General features: G+C 39.6%; 2 protein-coding genes across 8 annotated transcripts in view; one reads left to right on the top strand and one right to left on the bottom strand.

Annotated features, from left to right (window-relative positions):
- bsna (bassoon presynaptic cytomatrix protein a) overlaps positions 1-17,212 on the bottom strand; it is a 141,755-nt gene that overhangs the window by 41,446 nt on the left and 83,097 nt on the right. The gene's annotated exons all lie outside the window — the stretch shown is intronic.
- The window catches only part of LOC306833666 (helicase ARIP4-like), a 179,175-nt gene continuing 176,234 nt past the window's right edge, over positions 14,272-17,212 (top strand). The window contains exon 1 of the mRNA XM_079359092.1: positions 14,272-14,610. The gene's annotated coding sequence lies outside the window, so the exon portion shown is untranslated. The remainder of the gene's footprint in view (positions 14,611-17,212) is intronic.

The following is a 17,212-nucleotide window of genomic DNA, read 5'->3' as shown; positions in this document are numbered from 1 at the left end:
ATACTAAGGACAGAATGGAGAAGTAAAATAAAGACTTAAAAATAAAAAGAGAAGAAGGGAAATCAGAAGGAAATCGAGAAATAAATTAGAGAAAGGGAGAAGGTAAAGAGGAGGTGGAGAAATAGGAGGGTATAAATTATGGGACTGGGAAACCAATGAGGAAGAGAAAGAGATAAATTGGAGGAGGGGAAGAATAGAAGGGAAACAAGAGGCAGAATATGGAGGAGAAATAATTGTAGGAAAGGCGAATGAGAGCTGACTCGTCTTCCTGGTTGTGTAACGTGAACAGGTTTCATTTCCATGTAGATATTTTAAAAATCTGCTCAGTAGAGCCTCTTTAATTATGTAATCTTGTTGTGTGAGAGAGCAGCGTGGGTGCGAGGCTGTATATGTGTGTTTGTGTTAATGTTTACACATTATGTTTTATAGCCCACATTACACTGTCACCTCTTTCACTGCCCACCTATTTTCTGTCTCCAGCCGACCGACCAGCGATTCTTCACAGAGGCAAATTTAAGACCAGGATCAGGCAGATAAGCCTACCTCTTTTTTTCAGCCCATACTGTGTTATGGATGATCTCATTTTTACACTATGTAAACTAAAGGTGTAGCAGTCGGATTATAACTGCATCACAAGTATGCAGAACAAATTAATACGAAGAAAGCCATTATGACACGAGCAACAGCAGGTTGAGACCTAGAGGATATTAGAGCAACATTATGGAGGAAATTGTTTTGGTGTGCCTGGCGTCCACCGAAGGTCTCTGAGTGCAGCAGCACTGTTGTATTTGCACAGCCAGTTTGGCGTTGTACTTGCCGCCTTCTTCTTTGCTGAGCTCGCTCCACACTGTAAAAGCCATTCCAATATTTACTCTAGCACAGATTCTTGCTCAGTCTTTTTCTCCTTTTCTCTGTTCAGCTCAATCTTTCATCTCCATATTCTGTCACTGCAGCTGCATCAAACAGCAGAGCAAGCTAACTGGTTTATTGTTCACTGAAGGCTGGTGTGTGAACGAGTGCTGTAAGACTAAATGTGCCTCTTGTGAGCCAATTATGACCCACTGAGTGTTGAGGGTAAGTGATTAGGGCTCTCTTTGGACTCGGGCTAGATACCATTCTCCCTGTTATAAGAGACATATTGCACCATTAAGGAAAACATTCTTGTGTGCCTTTTAAACTATCAATTTCATGAACAATTTCTTATGTAGCTTTAACAAAGCGCTGTCAAACAACTTAAAAACTATAATTGTATTTTCTGCACTAAATGTCTAAGAGAAAAGATTGCCGTTTGAGGAGTTGCAAGACTTTATTTCGTCACTGACAGCCGCCTGCAGCAGTTTCACTGAAGTCCTCATCAATTGAATGACAGTGACTTTGAAAGGAATGTTTTCATTCTTTGTATTCATGGATTAAGGCAAACATACCAGGGATTTGTACAAACAACCTGACTGGGACCAGATGGTTTAGAGGCCTAAGCCTTTGTGTTGGGAGAAAGAAACAGACCAATTGCACATCATGGTTAGTATACAGTTTGACCCACATCTGTCACAAAGATCCTATAAATGCCTGCTGTCTCATTGGGACCGATTGACACATAAACACACACACATAGATAATATTCAATAATTCACTGGGAGGAACACTTTTGTGTGTGCATGCACGCGCGTTTGGGCTGCAGAGGATTTTGAGTCCTGGAGTAATAGGATGGCAGCTAGCCAGCAGCATAACAGGACAGAGCCACAGTGGACCTGCCTATCTCACTACTGCATGAGTCAACAGGGAACACAGAGCCAGACAAGTCAACTAACTTTAACAACTGCTTTATCACTCATAAGACTTCACCACTTAGTCTTGTATTTATCTCATGTGTCTATCTCAGAAGCTCATTGAGAAGATAGTGATGCTGCAAATAACTGCTCTTCATAAACGTGCATGACATAACAATTTTCTGCTGATTTTAGTACAAATATAACTTCCAGAGAAGCTTCAGAAGGATGTCTTGTCTCAAACTGAATTATAAAATATATATCGTGTGAGTTTGCAAATACTGGTCGCTGCACTCACATACTGCCTGTGTGTGTGTGTGTGTGTGTGTGTGTGTGTGTGTGTGTGTGTGTGTGTGTGTGTGTGTGTGTGTGTGTGTGTGTGTGTGTGTGTGTGTGTGTGTGTGTGTGTGTGTGTGTGTGTGTGTGTGTGTGTGTGTGTGTGTGTCTGTCTGTCTGTCTGTCTGTCTGTCTGTCTGTCTGTCTGTCTGTCTGTCTGTCTGTCTGTCTGTGTGTGTGTGTGTGTGTGTGTGTGTGTGTGTGTGTGTGTGTGTGTGTGTGGAGGAGGGGAGGATAAATGAATAATGGATAAATAAAATGAAAACAGTTATTTTAACAACACAACTTTACCTCAAGCTGCATTTCTTACACAGGAACTTTCCCCAGGGATGAGCAAATATTGGAGATACTTTTCAACTGCATGGACCAGGTTTTAAAAAACAAAGATCTAAGTGACTTTTACCTCTCAAAAGGTTCTTGTTTCGGAAGATACATTTTCCTAAACTTCAGGAATTTTGTGTCGAGCTTTGCTGTGCATTTCTGGTTGGTTTAGTACTTGCAGCATATTGAAGACTACCGGAGAAGCGAGCAGTTAAACAGTCTGGATGTGTTGCCATACTATGATGCATACTTGTGAATCTTTGAGTATCTTATTCACCATTAAAAGTGGTGGGTCACATCCTATTGACATAACTTCTGTGAAAGTAATTTTCTGATAGGTACACTGGGCTGGCAGTGCCATCTTGTCTGTTGAAAAGAAGATCCCGAGGTCATCATGGCTACTTTTGGTGGAAATGCAGCTTAAGTTTGGCAAAAAGGTGTTAGATCTATACCTATAAAATGATTGCACCTACGTTTCCAAATCACAGTTTTATATAGGTCTTATTTTACATATTCCAACTGTAGCACGGTCAAAATAACTACCTCTTCGGGGACACTAAAAGTTTACCGAAACAAAGTTCTTGCCTTCCTGTGTGTACACCAAGATTTGAACCTTATCCTCAGTGGTGGGGGGCTGCTGGGTATTATCAGGATTTAATTGATCTGGCCTTGGTTTTAGTTGGAGAGAGACTGCAGCCTTTGAAGTCCTGAAATGTGTACTTTGAAGTGCAAGACGCAGTCTTCACTTGGACAGCAGCATTATGGGTATGGAAGATTGCTAGCTCATCCCGCTGGAGGGGGCTGAGGCTAAAAATCTTGAGGAAAGTTCAACTAAGGGCTTAGAGCCTTGAGAGGAGAAAGAGCGAGTAAGGGAGATGGAGGAGGCTGAGAAATGGGGAAAAAACAGTAGAGGTGGGGGACGGACATGTGAGAGGAGGAGGCTGAGAAATGGGGAAAAAACAGTAGAGGTGGGGGGCGGACATGTGAGAAGATGGTGTGAAACAAAAAAAAAACACATGAAGAAGACAGAAAAGGAATAGAGGGTGTTGAGGGTGAAATGAGGGATGGTAAAATAAAAACCTCTCTCAGCTCCTGCTGTTTTAGTATTCCAGGATGCTACACAAAAATCGATAGCAAACCATGAATCATACTGACGAAAACTGAATTTAATCAGTGAAATCATGAGCTCAGTTTGGTGGAATTCGACTAATAGCATAAATACTGTGAATGAAACACTTCCCTTAGCTTAAAAGTATCAGCACAGAGGTGGTCATAACCATAGACTGTAAATAGAACTGGATGAAGCCTGAATGACTACACCTGTCTGTTACAGCAGGGAGCTTTGGAGTGCCATTGACGGCTGTTGTTGAAAGTAATGCTGTCATAACATTACTTTCAGTTAACCTAACGACAGGCTGACAACATGAGACAAACCGTTACATCACAATAACCCCAATTTCCTCTGCAGACACAACTTCTTTACAGTCAGTGTGGTTCTTTTTCCGAAAAGCAGTTTGCTTTTCAGGGTCCTGATTTTAAGACAATGTGATGACGTTGTGCCAAAAGCATGTGTAGTTTCATATGCATAAGTAAAGCTCCAACACAACTATTACTTAATTTTATTTTAATTATCTACAATTGTCTGCCTTGTTTAAGTATCTAGCTTATGCGCACAGACAGTTTGTGTCCTATTTATATTTATATTTATACCTATTATATTTATACATAATTTTACAGTCCTTGCAGGGTAAAGTAAAAACTTCTCTTGAACTGTTTTTACTGTCTACACTTGTGAAACCTTTACGAAAGTATAACAACATGCTCAACGTTTCTCATTTGAGAACAGGTGGCTAAAATAAGGACTTTATCCTTTCATCATTTTCGCGCAGCCTGGTCTCGAACTCATTCTTTTTTACATTTAAGTAGCCGTAATCCAGAGAAGCAGAGAAAGCAGAAACATTTTTAAAAAAGGATTGGAAGAAAGAAAATTTGCAGACAGTTAAGGATGAATATGAGATGGTTTAAAATAGAGGAAGACGTAACAATAAAAGGAGAGGAGGAGGGAGACGCAAATGAGGGGGAAAGAGGAAGCCACAGAATGTGCAAAGATGCAGAGAAAATGTCAGAGTGAAAGAGGGCGGCAGAGGGAGAGGATGAGGATATTAGCGAATTAGAAAACCAAGATGAGAGGAGGGTGAAAGGAAAGGAGAAAAGAGAGGCGGATTCCAAAAATGTACAGTGAATTAGTTCTGCCTCATGAAACTGGCAGTTCTGGCTGAGAAATGCTTTGGGGCCAGGATTTGTGTGTGCGTGCGTGCGTGCGTGCGTGTGTGTGTGTGTGTGTGTGTGTGTGTGTGTGTGTGTGTTTTATCTGAGGATAATATGTGAGTGCTTGTGTGTGTTTAAGTCATTGCTGACTGTGTTTCTTTGTGTAGTTGTGTGCATGTGTTCTTGTGCAAAGAGCATCACAGCCTCCCCAAGAAAAGAACTGATGTCGTGTTGACATTTAGACAAAAAAACACAAGCTCTGTCTTTTAAAAGAGCAACTCTAAGAGTGAAGCTCGTAGAGAGCTGGCAGGGTCAGACATGACTGGTTCTGCTGCTGCTGCTGAGAACAAAAACCAAAAGGAAAAACAACCTAAACTGAAACTGTCACTTTCACACGTCATGTCAATGTAGAGTTTCTTTAATGAAAAATATGAATGTGTGTTTGCTTTTCTTTCCTCCTTGCGTTGGCACCACAGACTGTGAAGAATGGAAAACCTGTCTCCGCCTCCTCTACTTGGACAAAGACGAAGCCAATATAACCCCTAAATGGGCAAAGACAAGTTGGGCATTTGGCACTGAAGAGATCTGATGGAAGAGCCGCAGTACTGACGTTACACCTCTTTAACACATAAAAATATACAGTTAAACATCACTAAAACTACAAAGATCCCTTAGGTATGTACAGCTATCAGACACAGTAATGGGGAGTTCAATGACTTAGTGTTTCCTGTTGTCGGTCACAAATTTCAACATAGAAGTCTATCATGACGTGACAACCCATTTTATAGCATCAACTAACACGTTTGACGAAATCAGAAAAAATCAGTACGATGCGATGATAATGACAGAGCACAAAACATAGGTGGTTTATGTTTTATTCTGCAGCTAGTTAGCAGCACTCTCAATCTCTTGGCTTCACTTGAGGTGAGATATTCTGCTGTCCATTCCTAATACAAGTCTGTTGTTGGCGCTGACACAGAGCATTACAAAGGGAGATGCTCAGATAATATACATAATAAAACAATATTATTTACTGTCACAAACACACAAGATATTGGCACTGTGTTATTGCGTCCCATTTTATGTTGTTTTGATTAATTGCAATAACAACGAGGCTTACATTTGTTTCAGATATATATAATAATTCCGAGCATTAGTCAGTATATCATAATGAAAATGCTCTAAAGATTTAAGTATAAGTTAATAATGTCCACAGATATCTAAGAGGTGTACACTTTTGTGAAGGTTCACCTTGCACCCAACAGTAATTCAGTAGAAACACTCAATCACACACGCCGACAGGAACAGTGAGTAAAGGTCAGTGCCGGCTGTCGTTCAATATCAAACTCTCATCCTGTGTGTGCGTGTGTTGTTTTGACCCTGACTTATAATGTGCACAGTCAGTCTATTTAAAATTGCAGAGACATTTTTTTTTTTGGAAACTGTTCAGCTAAACAGTATCTGGGTCAGTCTACTGAAGGCCCTGAAGGTCAACCTAAAAGCACTTCAAATGATGCAATACATGCAGAATTTCACTAAATGCAAAATAATATTCAATGAAAAAATTATTGACATTTTGTGTTTTTATTTATTTTTGCCTTTCCTTAAAGATTTTTTATGTTTAATAGCTTTGCAAAATGTTTTTACAGCTGACCTTCAGGGCCACCGTAGTCTACCACCGATAAGATTTGGTGTCTTGCACAGGGCTTTTAAGAGGTTCAGTGTATTGCAGTGAGTACTTCTGCTTGATTTGCATGTCAGTAGGGGGAGTTTCTGATGCAAACGAAATAACAAAACAAAATATTTATTGAATGTCGTCAGCGTTCATTACTTTGTGTATTCAAGCCTGCACACTATTTGTTTTTATTTATTTTTATTTTTATGTGAGTTTTTAGAGAAACAAAATTTCACGTTAAATTAACATTGAAGGTAATTATGTGTCTTTCCAGTAACAGTATGTCACCAGCAAGTTTTTTGAAGGGCATTTTATGAAATATGCTATGATACAACAATTGTTAATAATAAAAAAAAAGATATTGCCTCATCTTCATGTTTCTGAGCCAATTTTCATAAAATGGTAAAGAAAAAAAAAAGTGAGACTAATTTAAAACCGGTTTAATGAAATACTGCACTGTGAAATCCTGATATTCTTTTGTATTATTTTCTAAATGCACTTTGAGAGGCAGCAATTTTCACACACAGATGAGTGTTGTGCTACATTAAAGACTGAAAATCCTTAGACAACATAAATCTGATGCGTGATGAAACCACTTGTTTCACGTGTGGCTCATTGTGTGTGCTGCAGCAGGTATGCTGTATTTCTGCAGTATCTAAAATCAACTCCCTGAACATTTCTATTACCACACTGCATCCCGCAGTCAGACACTTGCAAACACAACAATCGCTCGCACAGTGCACATTTACATGCGCAAAGACATTTTCACAAAACGGGGACGTTTAATCTCCCATCCAATCAGATCTCTCTGTAGGAGCACGCTCCCACTGTGCTATGGAAGTATCCACCTGCTCAGAGACGAGGGGGGGAGCATAGATGAATCACTCTGCTGCATCTGTTGGACTATTTTTTTGCCTTTTCTTTTTCTTAAGTGTCTTAAATTATCATACCAAACCACTGTAACAAAAGAAAAGTTCAGCTTCGCCTTTACACTGTAATTTGATAGAATAAGAAAGATGAATAAATATTGTTTGTTTTTTTACTGTAAAAAGAACGCTACATAGAATAGCTTCGGACAGGTTAACATATAATCCTTTCAGGTTAACTGGTAAGCTTCTAAAAACAGAAGCTAGAAAATATAGATATATTGAGTATGTGTTTTTGTCTGTATGTAGGCGTGTAATCAGGGCAGGGCTGTTGGAGGTTCTGCAGTATCTGCAGGGACAACAAGATCACTACACTGTGATTATTTGTCATCTCGAGGCACTGATGACAGGCCGCCTGTCTGTCGCTGCAGCTCTGATAGGCATTGATTAGGTGTCAGTGTCGATGCTCTGCTCCATCATTTGTTCATTTTACAGAGAGCAGGACAGGCAGGCCAAACCAGAAACTGCTGTTACACACAAACTGCTGCGAGGGCAACTAAACCAGAGGATGGAAACAAAAAGGACGAAAGGAAAGGGAACCTATATGCTCCTGCAGTCCTTTTTGCATTCAAATCAACTTCAAAATGTGTCAGACTGTACACAAGCCATCGATTTAAGTTATCTGAACTTTGCAAACAGCAGTTTACAGATTTTTAATCAGAAAAGGTGTACTGTTACATGCCACATTTAGCCCACTTGTGTTTTCCTCTAAAGAACTGAGGTGAAGAGGAAGCTGCTGTTCATGGATCAATAACCTATAACCATTTATCCTCACACACGGCTAGTAAAAGACCCCTGCTGCAATCAGCATATAGAAAATGGGAAGGGGCGCATGGGGGATCACAGGAGGTCAGCATCTACTGATGGAAAATAACAGAACAGAAAGAAAATTAGACCAACAACTGTATGTTCTCGTCGTGTTTGTGAAGCTCAGTGCACATTTGACGTGCAGAGCCAATGCTTAATTTTCCTTAAATCCTCAGCATCGACATGTCTTCAGATAATGTAGCCTTAAGACTTATTCATTGTTGTTGTTGTTGCTCCTGTTATCCTTGTCCCTGTTTTCTTGCTGCATCTCCCTCTATCCCACTTTCTAAACCCAACACAGTTTCTGTAGGTAGCTGTTCATCATGATTCTGGTTTTGTTTGAGGTTTAAAGGGAGTTTTTCCTTTGCTAAATGTGCAGTGCTCATACTGTGGGGTCTTTGTAGATAATATAGCAAAGAGTAAGGATTTTCACCTGTTTTGTGAAGTGTCTTGAGATGACGTGTTATTAATTAGCACTACACCAATAAAAACTGATTGATTAATTGGTTGATGCATGGAAGCCATTTGTGGTCCAATGAATTTGAACAGTAACACTTAATTCTACTTAATGAAGTATGGATTTGCTGATCAGAAATATTGAATCCAATAAAAAAGTGAATTGAATATTTTTCCAGTGATCTTTTTTTCTGGTGTTGTATGTAAAGGCTTTATTGCCAAAAGCTTGGCTGTAGCTCAATTTTCAGCTTTTTTCTGTGAGGATTTGGAGAAAGTGCGGTGTGGATAAATCGGAATGTGCGTTGGCTTAGAGGTGCAATACTTTACATGCAACAAAAAAAGAGTTTTGCCACAGCACGCCAAACAAACCTAAAATTACTGTTTAAATATTAAACATGTTGTTCATGGTTGATTTGTTTTTTGCACCCAACCTGCCAAAAGAATAATCCTCCAGTGAATTTTGTGATGCTTTTACATTGGTGTTCATATTAAAACAAGCTGAAACTACTAATATGAATCTGTAGAAACAATCACAATTTTGATCAGTCAGCTGAGTAAAAAAGACCTGCAGAACTCATTCTGAGCCTAAGTGGGGAAATGATACAGAATTAGATTTTTTATTAACCAAATATTGGCTGCCACACTAGATTTGGCTGAGCCTGCAAAAACACAGGGGAGTCACCCTGAAGTCCCTGCAGTATGTAGAACATAATAATTCAAGAGTGACAGTACAGCTGTAACATACAGGGAGGAGTCAGCAGCGAAATGGAGCAAAGAAGGAGAGGCAGAGGGATGGATAAGGGGAAGGAAGGATGAAACCAAGGAGGGAAACAAGAGGTTGGATGGATGACTTTTTTTTTAGGAAATGACAAAGTAGATTAACGTGTGTAGGTTCAGGATTTCATTTCACATCTCAGTGTAGAAAAACTGAGAAAAAGGGGGAATGGATGAGTGAAAAAGGAAAATTAAACTAATGGTTGCACTAAGTGTAAATCTCAGCAGAGCCTTTGCTACCCTTAAAACTGCACATACAAACATTTACATTCTTACATTACTATAGAGACGAACATGTTACTTGCAGACCTCTTTTAACATGTGAAGAGGGAGATGTTAAGATAATTTTAGCATAAAGGCTTCACACCTTTGTGACCACATTTCAAGACATCTGACATGTGATGCGCATTGTCATTTTTTGTTTTTTGACCTGTTTAATGGAAGTATCAAACTACCTGTCACACATTAGAAAAAAAAGAAAATTGAATTTTTAACCTTGAAAAGCTTATAAAATATTTTAAATGTAGTCAAAGGACCTCACTTCTAAAATGTCATCACTTTCCATGAGAGAAACCAGCCCTCACAAGTAAAAGGGGGAAAATTGTGCAATTTTTTTCTTTTCATGAGCAAATGGAGCAAACTCATGTTTGAACAGAGATATATAAATAAATACATTTGCATAATAAATCGGGGGAGAAACATTTGCAGCGCAGCTATGGACAGATACCAAGCCCTATGTTTTACTGTTATGGAAAACATACAGCTGTACACCACTGCCAACAAACTATACATGTGGTGCATTACACTACACTGCTTCCTCTGTGTCCCTTGAGATAACTTAGCGTTAAAGCTACCCTCAACCATACAGGAAATTTACTGCCCTTCAGTGGTTAGATACATGCACGCACGCACGCACACACACACCTACACCTACACCTACACACACACACACACACACACACACACACACACACACATACAATGCATACACTTGAGCGTTTTATTGATTTGTACATAAGAAACTGGATTGGTCAGTTAAGGGCTGGACTCTATTCCCATTGGATTCACAGAAACTTGGACTGTATTTGATGCTAAGCTACTCTAGGAGGTGTTTTATAATTGTTTTATACTGTAGGATAGGTGTGCCTGTGTGTGCGTGTGTGTGTGTGTGTGTGTGTGTGTGTGTGTGTGTTGAGAGAGTGAGTGTGTCTGTGTGTGTTTATGTTTGCTTGTAAGGGACATCAATTTACCCCCTCAGAGATAGCACACCTGCTCTTCTCTCTCCCTCCACTTTCTCCTTGCTATAAAAAAAAAGTCTCTATTAAGTCTTATTTCTGCCCTATCACTGCTCTAAGGTTTGTTGTATATTTACTGAAATACATACATGCACCAACAGGACATGTAGACATGCATTAATGGAGCGATGTCAGTGTGGAGCTGCTACACAGGGAACGCACCTGAGCAGTTTGGGGTTTGGTGCATTGCTGAAGGCCCTCTCATCAGTACTTAATTTCCTTATTATGGTCCGCATCGGTACTTAAACTGGCGACCCACCGGTTCCTAATTTAACTCCCTACTGAGCTATAGCCGCAACATGTTGGACGGAGTACGCGTAGGTATAAATTTGCCTAAAAAGATTGACCCCATTAAAGAGTTTTATAACAGGTTTTTTTCTCCACCGCCTTTAATGGAAACATGAGATGTATGATATTTTTTTTAAAAAGTCTAAGTGAGACACTTACTCATCATCCATTATACTTCATGAAAAACTGATGTCCCTTGGCTACTGACACTATTAACATAATAAAGTGGAGGAGAGTGCAGATTCTATTTGTGCAGATGGTAATTTGAGCCATGGACGAGTAGAGAAGTGGAGCTGACAGTCTGCCGAAGAGATGCGTCACTAAATATAGTGATTCATAATAAATCTGAGGCTGCAGGAGGAGTTTGACAGCTGCACAGGAGCTCCTGCTGAGATATCGTTTTCACTTTCACCATCTTTTTCTTTGATATCTTTCTCTGTCTGTTTCCTGCTTTTCTTGCTTTTTAATAATACATTTAAAAAAAAAAAGCAAGAAAAAACTTCCTAACTTCCTACTTCCTAATGTCACCTTTGTCCCCATAACTCATACAGTTATCTTTGTTTTACAAGGATAATGTGAGAATAGCCAAAAAACAGACTGAGTGTGCAGCTTTCCTTAGTCTTTATATAGCAGACAAGTTAATACAAATGGGCTACAAGACAATAGTGAAAATATATCTCAAGTATGACTCAGAGAGAACTTGTTTGTATTTTGCTTCAGGAAGAGTCCAAGCCAAGCTATTTAAGCCTGGCAAGTCAAAGCCAGCTCTTAAATCCTTAAAAGTAAATTACAGGACAAAAAATGTAATTCATGTAATTACACATTCAAACAACACATGGCTGTAAGAATTGTATTTTTTTTTCTGCATCATGAGTGTCACATTTTTTAACTTAATACTCAAGAGCCTGGGTATGATGTTAACACATCTGTTGCAAACAATTAAAAATGAAGGAACCTCGACCTAAGCCACTGCTGATTGTATCAAGAAATGTATTTTTAATGCATTGAAATGTGGATTCTATATGTATCCCCAAACCATAATCATTGAACATTCAAGATATAGCTATCCTCAATATGTCCCTACCACCACTGCCACCTAAACAAGACATAATATATGTGTAAGCTCTATATATGGAAGTATTGGCTTCATAATAATACATGTGATGATTATATGATAGTCATGTTTCCTTATAGATAGATTAAAAATGTGTCATAATAAAGCTATAATGTATAACTTATGATAAACTGCTCCTTATGTATTTACAAACAAGGCATATTATCAAGACAAAGGAGATTCATTAGGTGATCAGGTCAGAAACGGCTGAGATCAGCACCATGGACAGAGGCCACATCCAAGTGTAATAACTGCAACCCACCAGTAGGTGGACAGTAAGCCACCTCGGTTATGAGAGCTGTGTTTCTAATTTCAACATTCTGGATAATCAAACATACTACACACAGTAAGATGGTACTAAAGGTAATTTGTCGTGGGGGGGGGGGGGGGGGTAGTATTTCAAAATCTCAAAGGAAAAGGACACAGAGGGGGGAGGAGGAAGGGTCGAAAGGAAGAAATGGAGTGGAAAGAAGAAGAGAAGCAATCGAAGAAGGGGTAGAGAGAGAGAGGGAGAGAGAGGAAGCGAGAAATCAGGAGAGAAAGAAAATGAGAGGGGTGCTATCGAGGGGGGAGAGAGAAGGAGCAGCAGTTAAACACAAACCAATGAGCTGCTGCTGGTTGCATCTGGATTGTTCTAGTTCCACACGCACTCTCTCAATACACACACACATACACACACACACACACACACACACACACACACACACACACACACACACACACACACACACACACACACACACACACACAATATGGACATTCAGGTCCAGAAAGCAGCAATCAGGGTAAACTACTACACTGTTTGGGTTTCTTGCGAGGTTATTCAAGTCTACTGTAAATTTGGGCCAATATGTTGTTTAATATCTCTGGCAAATTAAAATGTTGCTTATAAATGTGTTTAATTATTTCATTTTGGCATTAAACAAACATATACTGCTCATATATTACAACACATTAAAATACATACCAACATGCAGAATTCTGTCCTTTTTGTATTCTCTCTTGCTAAGCCACATTTGTCTGTTTGTCGACCCCCACTCTGCATAATGGTACGCTCCTATCCTAACCTTTTTGCCTGTTTCCATCTCACTCTCCGTTAGCCATCCATCACTTCCTCTCCTATATGTGTTTCCCACTCTTTCGCTCTCTCACCTTTATTGCTTAGATTTGTCACCATGAAAGCAACAACGGTGTTTGTGTGTGCAGACATGTTAGGGTGTGCTTTGCATGTGTCTAATAGTGTGTTTACTATGTGTCTGTATGGTTTCTCCAAACCATCACACACTCATCTATACAAAGGGACACATACACAAACAAGCGAACACATACACACACACACACACACACACACACACAGTTTTTTCACAGTGCCATTACTCCTCATGTCTCTCACTGAATTCAGCAATTGAAACATGCTAGTGACAGAGCTAATTTAACAACCCATGCATGACACACATGCACTGATTATTTAAACATGCAAATATGAGTGTAAGTGTGTCTGTGTGACTGTGTATGTGTGTGTTTGTATTATCCTGAATGGTGCTTAAAATACCCGTTAGTGAGATTAACAGCATTAGTCTTTCAATAAGTATGAATCAGTTTCATTTCTGCTTCCTTATTTTGCCTTCTGCTTTTTGTATGGACTTTAGGCAGGAATCTTTTGGAGTTTTTGTGAAAACTAAGAGTTAGCTGACTCAGAGTTTAAGGAAACTTTGGGGATTTGGTTCACAAAGCCAGTTAAGCTTATCTCTGAGTCGTTGCTACGACAACAAACTCTGTCTTATTCTGAGTTCCTTCAGCTCTTGAGTCAAAGCCTGCAGACTGGAAAGATTGTCAGACGTTGTGTGTTCTTTTCTTGATGAACGCCCACATACTCTACAGAAAACGCTTTCAGGAGAGGTTGCTCAGACTTCTGCTTGTAACTTCAACAATTCCCTCATAAATTTGTCTCCATCATTTCTGCAAGATTGATCATGATAAAAAAAACGTAAAAAAACAGAACATATTGCACATAATGCAGACTCTATCATCATCATATCATATCTATAATTGTTTTCATCATATCCAGCATTGAACAGAAATGCTGTTTTTATATAGACCCAATCAGCCTTACTTTTTTTTAAGCCTTTTTTTTTTTACTATGCTTTTATTGTGAAATATCTACAAGAAGCATTGAGACATTGCAACAGTTATTAGCGAGGAGATAACAAATTCCATATTTAATAAACTTGGTTTAATTTTAAATAAAACCTTGTTAAGTTAAATCCCACGTCTGCCCCTGTAAAAAATGTGTGTAATGTCTGCCTGCTTGGTCAGTTGACCTGCATTAGCCAGGTAGACGCAGGTGTGCAGGGGGTGTGGCCTGGGAGAACAAAGGCAGAGTGAGGGAGTAGGTAAAGAGAAACCAGAGGAGATCTGTTGGAAAGCTGCCTGATTGGAATATCAAAGACTTTAGCAGTTGTTTGTGGTGTTTCCTTGATCACAAGAGAATCCAGTAGATCTGTGTTTGGGAGGATCATAACCATTGAGCTTGATTAAGGAGGACTCTGAAGGCCAAACTCAAAGAGCTCCAATTCCAGGACTGGTAAGTTTAATTCTTTTTTGGGGTATCTTTTTCCCCCTTTGGTTTTTTTGCAATGTTTTGCTTTTGACTTCCTCTTTTTATCTCTATTATACCATATTTTGTGTGTAATGTCCAGTGGCACTTTTGGGGTTTAACATGTTGGTTTACCAAATAGCAACAGTTTTGTGGAACACTTCAATTATTTCATTGATATTTCTTTTGGTTTACTTTTTGTGATGAAAGCGTGCATTTGTTTTTCACCTGTGGTGAGTTTGTTGCTAGTATTCAGATTCCCTTTGCTGTTTAAACACCTAACCACATGTAAGAATAAAGTATTCTAGCTTCAGACTACATATTGTAAGTAAGGTTAAAATTAAGCTGATCGTTATACAAGTATCTTACAAAAAGAGAGAAACAGAAATGTCTGGAATTATTTTGTATTCAAATGTGTAGTTTAATTTGTTATTTAATTGTTTGTGCCAGTTGCACTTGCTCATGCTTTTTCTGGATCACAGTGCTAAAGTATCTTCTGCTAACGGACTTGTGGTTTCATGTGCACAAACTCTGTTGCCTTGTCATTTCGGAACTTGGGTATCAGATGTTTCTCAGTTTCTTGTAATTAATTACATATTTAGTGCAAAAAAACACATATTTGCAACATAATCACATGCTTTCAAATGCCAATAAAACAACAGAAATTAGAGGCAGAGGGGGAAAGATTAGACAGAGGAGAGAGTGGGTAGAGGAGAACAGCTGCAAGGAAAATGGGAGGGACGAGTGGAGGAGGTAATGGAGCAGAAACCCATCAAGCTTCACTCTCGAGGGCAGGACAGCCAGCAGAGAAAAAGAAACACCCCCACAAACGCCAACAGAGTGGTGCAGCCTGCCTATAGGAATCATCTATTCAGGAGGCAGTGCAGGAAAACATAGTAAACGAGTGGCTGGGCATACCCTGTAATTTATTTCTCTTCTCTCTCTCTCTCTCTCTCTCTCTCTCTCTCTCTCTCTCTCTCTCTCTCTCTCTCTCTCTCTCTCTCTCTCTCATGAAAGTATTGCAACCTTTGTCCACTTCTCTCTCTCTATGGTTGATTCTCTTGCTAGCTCTGTCAGATTTGCTCTCAGGTTCACGACTGAGTCATAATATAAGTCATTCCCTTTCTCTCTCCTCTCAATCGTCCAGTGTTTCTCTCTACATTCTCGTGTCCCTTCATGGATGTCTCTCTCCTGTCACTCGCTCTATGTATTTAAATTTGAGTTGTAGTCATTAAAGCACATTAACACTTTAGTGCCTTATAGAAAATCAAAGGAAATGCTACTTTCTTATGCCTGATCTGTGTATAGTTGTGTGAGTAGTTATCTGTGAACAAGCACTTCCTATGTCCCTCTACATGTATCTCTCAGTGTGCATCTCAGACAGAAATGTGTGTTGGCATATAAATGTGATAATAATGTGCACACACGTCTACAAAAGCACAAAGGCTGGAGTGACGGATTGTTTATATTTCCATGCCCACATATCGTTTTTATCGATGTGTGTGCGTGTTATTGTGTCACCTCTTTAGCTGTCAGTGTCAGCGATGGGCAGCCGCACACAAAGGATATGACAGCTGATTGGCAGGAGAAGCACCAGCATTCGTCATGGCCACCACAGAGGACACTGTGAGGCTGTCAGGCGGAGCTTATCCTGAATAATGAAGTCACTCGGCTTTTGAATTGGTTTCATTGCATGGCCTGCAAGTGTCAGAATACAGATGGCTAACTGTTTAGTTGTGAAACATGTGTTTTCAAATTGTTAGCATAATTATTTTCTTGGTTTTACAAATTTGACCCTCATATTATATCAATGATCTTTTTGATGAGACTTACACCACTTTAATGATCCATTTCCTATAAAAACCCTTTGTAACAGTGATTTTAAAGATCTTTCCAGAAGAGGTGAACAGGGAATTTTTTTCCAATCAGCACAGGGTTTAAAGCTACTTTCAACCTTTTTCCTGATCACCTTGCATGAAATTAAGGGACCTTTAGTCTTGACCATCACATCTTTAGTCGTTCCCAAAGTGAAGATGTAGAAACAGGTAAAAAGATGGAGCAGGGGGTGTGCCGGTGGCACAGTGGCACTGCGCGCGTCCCCATGCATTGAGGCCACAGTCCTCAATGCGAGGATGGCCCGGGTTAGCATCCGGCCCCTTGTGGAAGGCATGTCCCTCCCCACCCTCTGAGTCTATCGACTGTCCCCTCCACAATAAAGGCTTTAAAAACTACAACTTTAAAAGAAGATGGAGCAGAGGCGAGCCTTTATTCTCCTAACAGAAAGAAACACCCGCCTTTCAGTCAGATGGACAAGGCCCCTAATAAAGCATAATTTTAAGGTTGTACATGTTTATTTTGGATTTGACATTTTAACAAATTTGTTAAAGGGACTTATGGGGCCGTGCTGACTCAGAGAGCCTCAAGTGGAACAAATACCAGCTCCCTAAAACAGAAATCCTGCGACAGGAGATTCCACGCTGCAAGAGCACTTCAGGGACGGACAGATAAAGTTAGACTTGCAAATGGATCCCAGAGTGAAGACTGTAGCTTCCAGCACTTTTCACATGAATACAATTATGTTAAGTATGAG

This window comes from Symphodus melops, assembly GCF_947650265.1.
Source record: "Symphodus melops genome assembly, chromosome: 13".
Classification (NCBI taxonomy): domain Eukaryota; kingdom Metazoa; phylum Chordata; class Actinopteri; order Labriformes; family Labridae; genus Symphodus; species Symphodus melops.
Note: the sequence above shows the minus strand (reverse complement) of the source record. Positions and strands in the feature narration are given on the sequence as shown.